Raw genomic sequence first — 12,474 nt, 5'->3', positions numbered from 1 at the left:
CCCCCTGCTTACTGGGTCAGAGTGTGCCCTGTTTTGTTTCCGGTAGTCCATGAGTTAGTGGCCATTTTTGTAAGCCAGTTTTAGATCCCTTTCACGTGATAGCCACGTTACAGAACTTAGTTCTTACCTTGAATGTGTGTGAAAGAGGGCATTGTACAGCATTCTGCCAGCTCTGACCTACTGCTCATCTCAGTACCAGGGAGACTTGTTGCCAGTGGAGCACAACCTCTGATCTGCAGTTAACTGTGAGTAAGCGTGCTTATTCCAATAAAGAACGTTTTCGGAGAGATTAGTCTTCAGGTGTCAACTGGTGTGCCAATGTTATATAGCAGCAACAAGTCCTAGAGGCCTGCATGTATGCAGGTCCCTGGAGCACTTTTAGTGGGTACCGCAGTGCACTTCAACCAGGTGGACCCAGGCCCATCCCCCCCTACCTGTAACACTTCTGCTGGTAAATGGTAGGTCTCCAAAACCCACTGTACCCACATGTAGGTGCCCCCTTCACCCCTAAGAGCTATGGTAATGTTGTACATTTGTGGGTAGTGGGTTTGGGGGGAGGGGGGTTGGGTGCTCAGCACCCGTTTTAAGGGAGCTATGCATGAGGGAGCTTTTTCTGAAGTCCACCGCATTGACCTCTAGGGTGCCCAGTTGGTGTCCTGGCATATCAGGGGGGCCAGTGTACTACGAATCCTGGCCCCTCCCATGACCAAATGGCTCAGATTAGGACATTTTTGAGCTGGGCGTTTTTAGTTTCCATTATCGCTAAAAACAAACAAACGCCCAGCTGAAAAATGTCCATTTTTTCGAAAATACGGTCTGTCCCGCCTCTTCACGTACCCGTTTTCGGACATAGACGCTTATGGAGATAGGCGTTCGCGTTCGATTATGCCCCTCAATGTGATCTTGGACTTACCATAAATATGTTAAGCAGAAACCCAAACTTAGGGCCCTACTTACTAAAAAATATTATTTGGATTTGGGTTTTAGATTTATTACTTTCCTTTTCTAAATCAAGCTTGAGACAAGTTATATATTCAGATCGATGAGTTACTTCCTACTCAAAGTGATTTACAATTTAGTTGTACCTGAGTCAACACAGAATCAATGAATCCTTTTACCAAGGTGTGCTAATGGATTTAGCACATGCTAAATGATAAGATATTCATAGGAATATAATGGGTGTCTTATCATTTTGCACATGATGTGCTAATCATTAGCATGTGCTAAATCCATCAGGACAGCAATTAAATCTGTTCGTCATTCTACCATGCCCAATGACCCTTGTCCTTCCAGTCTGCTAGTCAAGCCCTTCCTTGCCTTTTATCATGCATCTTCATTTTAGGTCAGTTTCCCACATTATGGAAGATAGCTATTCTATGCCCTAAACAAAAAGATAGTAAGTTGCCAACAGATGTTATCAATAACTATCGGCCAATAGCCCAATTTGCCATTTTTCTCAAAGATAGCTGAATTTCTAGTTTTATTACATCTAACGACACATGTTGAGGAGGCATCTGCTTTATACCCATATCACACAGGGTTTGGGGCATCCTATAGTACAGAAACTGCCTTTGTAGACCTTCTCAATACTGTACAATTAGCTCTATCACTTTTACTAAGCCGCGTAAGCGTCTACGTGTACCCAATGGGTGCCAAATGGAGTTACTGAAGACTACCACGTGGCTCTTGCGGTAATTTCATTTTTGGCATGCATCTGATATGTGCAGCCAAAAAATAATTTTTATTTTCTGCTGCACGTATCGAACCCGCACCATGTGGCATTTGGTACGCATAGGTCATTACCGCATGGTTACCATGTGAGACTTTACTGCTAGGTCAATGGCTGACGGCAAGGTCTCAGACTCAAAATGGATGAGCAGCAATTTTCATTTTGCCACACGTCCATTTGGGCAAAATGTTTTTTTAAAAAGGCCTTTTTTACAGGTGCGCTAAAAATGATTCTGCATGCACCTAAAACCCACGCCTACACTACTGCAGGCCATTTTCAGCGCACCTTAGTAAAATGACCCCTTATAGATAGATAGATAGATAGATAGATAGATAGATAGATAGATAGATAGATAGATAGATAGGATCAAACTTAGCAGCTAAGTGACATATTAGATATTCTGCTAATTCAGTTAGACATCAGAAAGACCTAAAACATTACTGTCACCTATGAAGTGTAAGGAAATAGTTTGCTTTTTTTTTCCATGCTGAAAGCATTTAGCTACATTATATACAGATGTGAAAGTGAAGCGACAGTTAATCAATGATAGAATTTGTCCCTCACTTATAATTCTGTCAAACAGTCAGCAAAACAGTCAGTTAGACACAGTCAGTTCCTATTAATTACTCAATTGCTTCCCTTTGGTTATCACCATGAATATTGTAGCTAAAATTGATCGAAAATGAATCCATGAATATGCCTTTGTCAATGATTTGTATAAATCATTGACCAAAATTCATTTGAGGCCACTATCCCATCCGTGGCATTCATAAATGTGATGATTCATTGGCAAAAAGCACCTAAAGATTGGGGGAAAAGATCAGAAAGAATTTAAGGGGCTCTTTTACTAAGGTGCACTAATGGATTTAGGGGCCCTTTTACAAAGGTGTGCTGAAAAATGGCCTGCAGTAGTGTAGAAGCGTATTTTGGGCAGAATCATTTTTCAGTGCATCTGTAAAAAATGCCTTTTTTACATTTTTGCTGAAAATAAACGTATGGCAAACTGAAAATTGTCATGCATCCATTTTGTGTCTGAGACCTTACCACCAGCCATTGACCTAGCAGTAAGGTCTCATGCGGTAATCGGGTGGTAATGGTCTATGTGAGTAAAATGCCGATTACCGCCTGATTACCACCCGTGCGCCAGAAAATAAAAATATTTTCCAGCATGCATAGGGGATGCATGCCAAAAATGAAATTACCACAAGGGCCCCTCAGTGCATGCTAATGATTAGTGAGTGCTGAATGTCATGCAGCCCATTGAATATCTATAGGCTTCATAGCATTTATCCCCTAATTCTATAAAAGTCACCAAAAATTGTCTGAGCAAATTTGGGCATGTCTCCAATTTGTGCATGCAATTTAATTGAATAATGAGCTAATTAGTGCCAATAACTGACTTTTTAACAAGCAATTATTGACACTAATTAGATTTAATTGGCATTTATGCATGTACATTTATGTGCAGAATCCACACCTAAATTTTACGCACATCCTGAAAAAGGAGGTGCGGAAATAAGAGGGCCATGGGTGGTTTGGGGTGGATTGTGGGTGGTTTTTTTTGGTTATGCATGAAATTATAGAATAAAAGGGATCCATGCCTAAATTTAGGCATTGGTATTTGCACCATGTTTTCATTAGTGCAAATTGACGTGCCCACATTTAAGCATGACCCCCAGCACTTAAGGGTTATTCTATAAACCACACCTAACTTTAGGCATAGATTATAGAACAGCTGTTAAGCAGGTGGGATGGTACTGTTTTTTAAAACACCATTTATAGAATTCACTCTTTGAGGCACACTAATTTGTTAGCACGCGCTAAATCCATTAGCACACCTTAGTAAAATGACCCCTAAATATGAACTGATTTTCTAAGCACAGCTGTATCTCTAAGAGTACTTCCAAATTATTAAAGTTTTTACCCTGAAGTGTGTGTTGCAGGTGTAAAAGAGGTGAAAATAATTATTTCTATGAAGAAAAAAAATGAGAAAATGTATTCAACGGTTATTTTATGTTGTATAATAGTTTAATCAATATGCACAAAATGTGAGATTAGCTTCACTTAGGCAACAAAATAACCCAATCATGACCAATCTTGAATATTATTACTGTTGCATGTCCATGCATTTTCATAGCATGTTACAATTCACTTTTATTGATCTTTTATCTTGTGTGTCTTACACTAGTTCCTTCTTCAGATTTTCTCTTCCCCAAGAAAGGAAAATTTTGTTGATGTAATTGCTAGTTAGATTGATGCACTGTCTGTTGTGCAAGGATGTAAGCTTTGACTCATAAAAACTTCAAAATTCTTTCACCTCTGTTAAGATTCTTACTTTCCTAGCTTATACCAGGAGGCATTCGTTGCAAAGTTTTCCCTGTAGTAGTACTGCAAAACATTTTTTTTCATTATAGAATAGTTGTCAGACAAAAAACCAGTGAACCGATGAGAGAGATCCAACAGACCAAAAGTAGCTCAAAGAACATCACATTCAGATCTACACAGCAAATATAACAGAGAGAAACTGTATTATATAGTTATATCACAAAAGGAAGAGTCACAAGAAAAGTCTATTTTTTTTATTTTATTTTTATTGCTTTACTTATATTACACAATAATTCATTACATGCAACACAGGGAAATATTACAAATTCAATATGTCTTCACATACAAAGAAAAAAAAAGGAAAAACACTTTTTTACTTCATTTTTGTTTCGTATTTAACCCTTCCTTAGACCACAAACTTGGGGAGTGACCAAAACATTTAAGGAAATCAAAGTGGAATACAATAAACAAGGCAAGGCCCAGCCCACCCTACGTTTTTAAATCATATAGCCTATTTAACAGTTGTTAATTCCCCTGATACCCTCTTCAGGTCTATGAAAGCCCTAAGCTGATCTGGTACAAAAAAAAACATATTTGATTCCCAAATATTTAACTATGCATTTACAAGGGTAAGCTAAAAAGAAAGTAGCCCCCAACAATTTTGTTTTATCTCTCATATCTAAGAAACTTTTCCGTTTGTCTTGGGTAGATCTAGTGACATCTGGGAATATCCTTAATTTTTGACCACAAAATGTTTGGTTAACTGGCATTAAAGTCTTGTTCAAAAGTCTATTTTTTCTAACAGAACTTTGCTTATTGATATGGTATATAGAAGATGACCAGTGAACCGATGTGAGAGAACCAACAGACATCACATTCAGGTCTACACAGCAAATATAAGAAAGAAAAACTGTATTATATAATTATATCACAAAAGGAAGAGTCACAAGAAAAGTCTGTTGTTTTCTATCAGAACTTTGCCTAGTTATTGACATGGTAATAGTTGTTAAGTTTGAGGGGATTTGTGGTGGAGGGATTTTAGGTGATATCACGGTACAGGTGAGATATGTAGGGATGAATGAAACTGTAGTGATCGAATGTGTGTGGACCAGTTGAGCATGTGTGATGGATATTGGATATAAGAATTGTGGGTTACTTTGGCAGGAAGTTGTAAGTGTGGCAAATTTCCCAGTAGCCTATAGAGTTAACTGCCAGATCTTGATCCTAGGTTTTAAAGCTACTCATGTTGGTCAGCATGTATGTCTATTTATGATTATGTTTATGTTTTTTTAAACATTTATTATACCACCTTATTTGACATGCTGTGAAGGTGATGTACAGAGTTATATGAAGATAGGACAGAACCACACAATCAGTAGAAAGTAAACACTAGCTGCTTGTTGCAAGCAGGCACCAAGACTAGAGAATCTTGTCTATCAGCTGATAAATCTAATGCTAGACTGATTTTTTTTTTTTTAGTAGACCCTTGAAGTTTTTAAAGGATAATTCTGACTGGAGGGCTGATGGAAATTTCTTCTGTAACTCAGATGCCAGGAAAAATAAAGCTGAGTAACAAGCGGACTCATAACTGACTTGTTTGGGAGATGGGATAACAAGACAATACGAGTCCATAATCTAAGAGAACGAACATAGAACAAATAAAGGGGGATGCCTTTAAAGTAGACTTTGTAAGTAAACATAAGATTTTGAAATGAACGTGATAATAGACTAGTAACCAATGCAAATTAAAGCAGAGTTACCCGATCATGTCTATGCACGCCGCAGAGAAATTGTGCAGCTGAATTTTGAAGTGTTTGAACTATCTTCCACTGATATTACACAGCATTGAAGAATTATAACAATCCATGCAAGAAATAAGAAAATCATAGATAAGGGCATGAAGAACAGTGGGTTCAAGAAAACTATGTAAGGAATGAAGCTCACTTAGGGGGTCTTTTACAAAGACGCTCTAGCATTTTAAACACACGCTAATGATTAGCGTGTGCTAAATGCTGGAGATGCTCATAGGAATATATGGGCATATTAGTGCATGCTTATTTTTAGAGTACACTAAAAATGCTAGTGCGCTTTTGTAAAAGGGGCCCTTATTGACAATAGAGTTCTATTAATGAAATGACAATTGAGAATCAAACATAATCCCCAGGTAACAAAATGAATCCATATAGAATATGTGCTCAAGCTTTCACATAGTCAGCTGGGTCCTACAGTCAATGGATCTTATGCTATCACAGGAAAAAAAAAAATCAACCCAGTGACTGTGTGTCTGCAACTTTCTGACTCCCTGAAGATGAACTATACCTTCTATATCTCCTTACTGGGAGTCTGTCATCTGTGATTCTTTTGGTAGTTGGGCAGACAAAATTTGATGTCGAGGAAATTCTCAGTTTTAGATTAGTCAACTAGCAGTCTCAGTACTTTGTGTAATGAAAAATCCTCAGCCTAGAGGATAGGTCCTGGGTTGATTCAGCCAACTTTCTTGCCCCTGCCCAATACTTTTTGACCACATATTCTGTGGGTTATCTGGAGGCTGCCTCTGGTGAGAAGGGGTAGTGTGAGGTTCTGCTGATAACCTACAAGGAAGAACTTTTGACCTCCTACTGCTTGTTGTCAGTGTGTCTCACCATGTCTGTTTACACCATGGGTGCTGTTTCCTGCCAGAGTCTATCTTGTTCTTTACTCCTATATAAACTTAGACATTGCTTGTTTTTCTTGCCGCAACTTATTCTGCTCTATTTCGTGTCATCTAGTTGTAACCACTGCTGCTTTGGTTATGTTCTGGTGACTTTACCATTCACCAGTTGTTGTCATAAGCGGCTGTTTATCTCAAGAGCCCCAAACAATCCTGAATAGCAGTGTATAATTAAACTATCCACATTCTCTTATTCAAAATAGAGAGAAGGAAAGAAGCTAAAGGATTTGGAATCAAGGACTAGTCAGGTGTTACAGTAGTTACACTGATTTTATTGCTAACAAACTTAAAGTTGTCAGGTATTTTTGGTTAAAACCTATGTTAATTGGAACCTTGTTGAAGTTCAAACAGAACTGATATTATCTTTAAGTACATATTCAAACACTTATGTTTAACTTTTTCTTTCTTTTACGGGTTATTCCTGACCAAAATAAAAAAACAAAGAAACAGCAACAAATTGTGTCATATCTACTATTAGATAAATTTTGCTATATATATAATCTCTTTTGTCTTATGACATTCTAAAAATGTATTTGGTTTTCTCTTAAGGAATGACTGTGTTCAATTTTTGTCTTTCAGGAACCAACAAATTCTCTAGCAGGTAAATATTTCACTATTCTATATTATTTGTAATGTTCCTCTTCCTTTTGCTCTTTTCCTAGGTGTAACTGTCCACATATCTTTGTGAAACGTTGGTCATTCTTGGTATCTCCTATTGATGTACAACATCCATGGTAACTCCTTCTACTGTGACTGACTACAAAACCAGGGCCACATCAATTGACACACGCCTATTTCCATCTCTAGCTCTTCCTCAGACTTTGTTTACGTACAAAGAGGGGCATAATCAAACAAAAATGTCTATCTTCATGGGCGTTTATCTCCGAGAACGGGTCCGTGAAGGGGCGGACCGAACCGTATTTTCGAAAAAATAGACGTCCATGTTTTATTCGACAATTTGTGAGCTGGGCGTTTTTGTTTTTCAGCGATAATGGAAAATGAAAGTGCCCAGCTCAAAAACGAATAAATCCAAGGCATTTGTTCGTCGGAGGGGCCAGGATTTGTAGTGCTCTGGTCCCCCTCACATGCCAGGACAACAACCGGGCACCCTAGGGGGCACTTTTACAAAAACAAAAAAAAAGGTAAAAGAGCTCCCAGGTGCATAGCACTCTTCCCTTGTGTGTTGAGCCCCCCAAATCCCCCTCAAAACCCACTGCCCACAAGTCTACACCATTACCATAGCCCTAAGGGGTGAAGGGGGGCACCTACATGTGGGTACAGTGGGTTTTGGGGGGGTTGGACGACTAAGCATTAAGCAGCACAATTGTAACAGGTAGGGGGGGTGGGCCTGGGTCCACCTGCTTGAAGTCCACTGCACCCCCTAACAACTGCTCCAGGGACCTGCATACTGCTGCCAGGGAGGTGGGTATGACATTTGAGGGTGAAAATAAAAAGTTGTGAAACATCATTTTTTGTGGTGGGAGGGGGTTAGTAACCTCTGGGTGAGCTAGGGGAGGTCATCCCCGATTCCCTCTTGTGGTAATCTGGTCATTTAGGGCACTTTTTGGGGCCTTATTTGTGAAAAAACAGGGTCCAGGAAAAGTGCCCTAAATTCTAGCTACAAACGATTACTTTTTTTCCATTATCGGCGAAAGGCGCCCATCTCTGTTCGGGTGATAACCATGCCCCAGTCCCGCCTTCACCACGCCTCCGACACGCCCCCATCAACTTTGTACGCTTCCGCGATGGAGTGCAGTTGAAAACGTCCAAGTTCGGCTTTCGATTATACCGCGTTATTCGTTTTTGTGAGATAAACGTCCATCTCCCGATTTAGGTCGGAACTTGGGCGTTTTTCTTGTTCGATTATAAGCAGGAAAGTCTACTATAAAGGCATTCCCCTTTATTTGAGTGGCAATACCCCACTCCCTCCCAAAATAGGTTTCAACCTAATTCAGACCCTCAAAATGACACACTGATTACGATTTATAACAAATTACTACTCTACTTATGAAAAGTTATTACATTATTATATATCATCTGTGAACATCCGTATATGCTCTAACCTCCTTGTTCTAGACGCCTTTCAAAAAAAAAGCACTACCAGGACTTATGGGACCAAATACAAGAAAGAAGCTACAGTCGGTTTAAAAAATGGCTAGGGATGGTGGGAAATGACCAGGGGGGAAAATTCCTTGGTGGGAATTGTCCCCCTTAAGTGGGAATTGTCCCAGGGGGAATTGTCCTAGGTGGGAATTGTCTTGTTAGGAATTGGTGGGTGGGAACTGTACGGTGGGAGCTACCTGGGTGGAAACTCGCCTGATACCGTTGTGGCAGACAGAGAATAGCTGTAGCCTAAGGGTGTATTTCATAAGAGTTCTGGTAGAGCAATGGACATGGTCTAGGAATGCGCACAAGGCAAAAAAAAGTTTTAAGTTTGTTTAGACTTTTTTCCCCAAATCTCAGATATTTTGGATTACATTCAGTAAATAGCACCTCAGCCCATGCCACAACCCCTGACAAAGAAATTCACAAACATTAGTGCATAGTTTAATACACATTAAAGGGTCCTTTTACAGAGCCGCTGTAAAAAGTGGCCTGTGGTAGTGTTGGCACGTGGGATTGCTGCATGCTGAGGCTACATTTTACTGCATCCATGAAAAGTCTTTTTAATAATTGGTGTCCTTAATGGTTGTGCACTAATTCACAATTAACATGCGGCAATTACTCCCTGAGCCCTTATTGCCACCTAATTACTTGGTAGTAACTGCTCACATGCTAATCCGGTGGTAATTGGGCAGCTCATAATTTTATCTTGTTTTATTTTAGACCCCTGAGGAAGGCCTTTTTGGCTGAAACACAGACCATGTAGGGTCCCAATAAAACTATTTTGGTGCTATTACTATCTGTGGTCTTCAGTCTGGTCCTTTTGGTTTCTTCTGCTCTTCTTGTGGTTGCTTGTGCGCTTTGCGGGAGATTTAGACCCTCTTTTGGTTGATAGCTGTATGCTGCCAGATTACTGCCAGGCATGCCTACTCCCTACCCCTCACACTAGAAAAATGTTTTTCTTTTCTACCATGGGAAACAGCGCACAGCAAGAGAAGAAATACCGCTTGGTACCTGGGCGCACCTGGTGGTAGTGCTGTTTTAGCACAGGTCTACCCGCACGTTAGCCCTACTACCCTTTAGTGACATTGCCCCTTACTGGAGATCTAAAACCTGTCTTAAGACTTACTTGTTTCAGAAGATCTTTGACCTTTAACCTTTGTTACTTCATCATGGCATTTAATCCTTAGAGTGGCAATGATAGACATTATGAGGTATGAGGGCACACAGGCAAAGTGATCTTGCGCCTATCATTATTGTAGTTCCACATTTCCTGTCTTTTCTTTCTGTTCTGTTTATAACATTATTTTGTAATTCTCTTTGATGTCTCATCTATAAGTCAGCATATCAATTAAACATGAAACCTGAAACTTTATGTGCTTCATCCCCTTTAGTAGAAGGGCCCCTAAGTTTTTAAGGCCAGTTAATGAACTGAATGGATGCAGATGAATGCACATCCCTAACATAATGTTGTTTTCATGCTGGTGGAAAATAGACAAAGAGAAATAGTAGCCAGAACAACAGGGAACAGCCATAAATCACCCAAAGGCACAATAAAATGATACACCTTGAAATGATAAATGCTATGAAGATGTATCGAGTGCCACTGATGTGTTCTTTGTTTCTCTTACTCTGTACCTAGAACAGATTCACGGGTACAATTCAATTCTATTACTAGTTGTATCTTAGGCATCATGTCAAGGATAAGAAAACCAGACTCTTACATCCATCACTTATTGGCAAAGAAGGCTACACACTTACAGATCTGGTGCCTGATTTCTTGACACGAAGACAAAAATAGAAAGGAGTTCAATGAGCAGAGTATTATGAGTAGTGGAGCCAATTGGCAAGGCTTTGCCCCTGGATACTGTCCATTAGTGCATCTTTCAAATGCATTCATAGTGCAATCATCTTAACAAGAAAAATCAACAACATACTGAATCTAAAAGGGAGAGTATATCTCACATCCATTCACCTCACAAATGGTATAGTATTCAGCTGCAAACTTACAATGCATGGAAAGTCTAAAGCCATACAGTGGCCCAGATCAAATAGTGTATCTCTGCTATCCTGTCCAATACCATAAACCTTATCCCCATTGCCTCTGGCCAAACTCCCTCACACCCCTGTGAAACCTTGTTGCCCTCCCTGCTTCCCCCATGGACAGTGGGTAACCAACAACATGCATTTAGCACAGGGAATAAGGCAATTCATACTCAGACCCTACTATGACCCTGAGTCATCCAAGCTTCTATAGCAGAAGCTGAGTCTCTGATTGTGGGCTGCCTTCTACTGGAGCCAGAATAATCTGGTATCTAGGGATTGTTATGAGAAGATTGGAAGCCCACACGAGGTAGGGCTGGGGAGGGAATCAGTGGGGAAACAGGAAAAGGGAGTTATGGAGAAGTCCGATGCAAAAGATGAGAAAAGGAATTAGTGATCTGAGGAAGGGAATGCTAAAGGATAAAATCCAAAAATTGGTGTTAGTGTGTGTGTGTTCATGCACAACAGTGCAACATGACATACAGAACCAAATTCTATAAATGGTGCCTAAAGAAAATGGTGCCAAAAAAGCACTAAGTACTATTCTATAAACGGTGCTCAAAGTTAGGTGCCATTTATAGACTAGTACTTAGTGCCATTAACCACAACTACTTTTAGGTGCAGCCATTTACACCAACAAAATCCTGGTGTAAATCCCCACGCCTAAATTAAATATGGATCCCCCAAATTCTATAACAATACATATAAATTAAATGAATGCCCATGATTCATCCATGACCCTCCTATATCACGCCCCCTTTTTGAACCCACACCTAAATTTAAATGTGTACATTTTAATTAAAGCCAATTAGAACTGATAATTGCTTGCTAAAATTCTAATTATCAGTGCTAATTGGCTCATTATACTTTTAAAAAAATTTTCAGTTTACATTAATCAAAGCATAAATAGAAATATGCAGTCAGACTTGGAGAGCCAGCATTCATAGTGCGCTGGCCTCCCTCACATGCCAGGACACCAACCGGGCACCCTAGGGGGCACTTCAGTGGACTTCACAAATTGCTCCCAGGTGCATAGCTCCCTTACCTTCGCTGCTGAGCCCCCCAAACCCCACCCAAACCCCACTCCCCACAACTATACACCACTACCATAGCCCTAAGGGGTGAAGGGGGCACCTATATGTGGGTACAGTGGGTTTGGGGTGGGTTTTGGATGGCTCACATTTACCACAAGTGTAAAAAGTAGGGGGGGTGGGCCTGGGTCCGCCTGCCTGAAGTGCACTGCACCAACTAAAAACTGCTCCAGGGACATGCATACTGCTGTGATGGAGCTGGGTATGACATTTCAGGCTGGCATAGAGGCTGGAAAATATTTTTTAATTTTTTTTGGGTGTGAGGGGGTTGGTGACCACTAGGGGAGTAAGGGGAGGTCAACCCTCATTCCCTCCGGTGGTCATCTGGTCAGTTTGGGCACATTTTCGAGGCTTGGTCGTGAAACAAAATTGGACCAAGTAAAGTCGGCCAAATGCTCATCAGGGACGCCTTTCTTTTTTCCATTATCGGCCGAGGACGCCCATCTCTTAACCATGCCCCATTCCGCCTTCAG

The sequence above is a fragment of the Microcaecilia unicolor genome, chromosome 6 (genome assembly GCF_901765095.1).
Source record: "Microcaecilia unicolor chromosome 6, aMicUni1.1, whole genome shotgun sequence".
Lineage (NCBI taxonomy): Eukaryota > Metazoa > Chordata > Amphibia > Gymnophiona > Siphonopidae > Microcaecilia > Microcaecilia unicolor.
Note: the sequence above shows the minus strand (reverse complement) of the source record.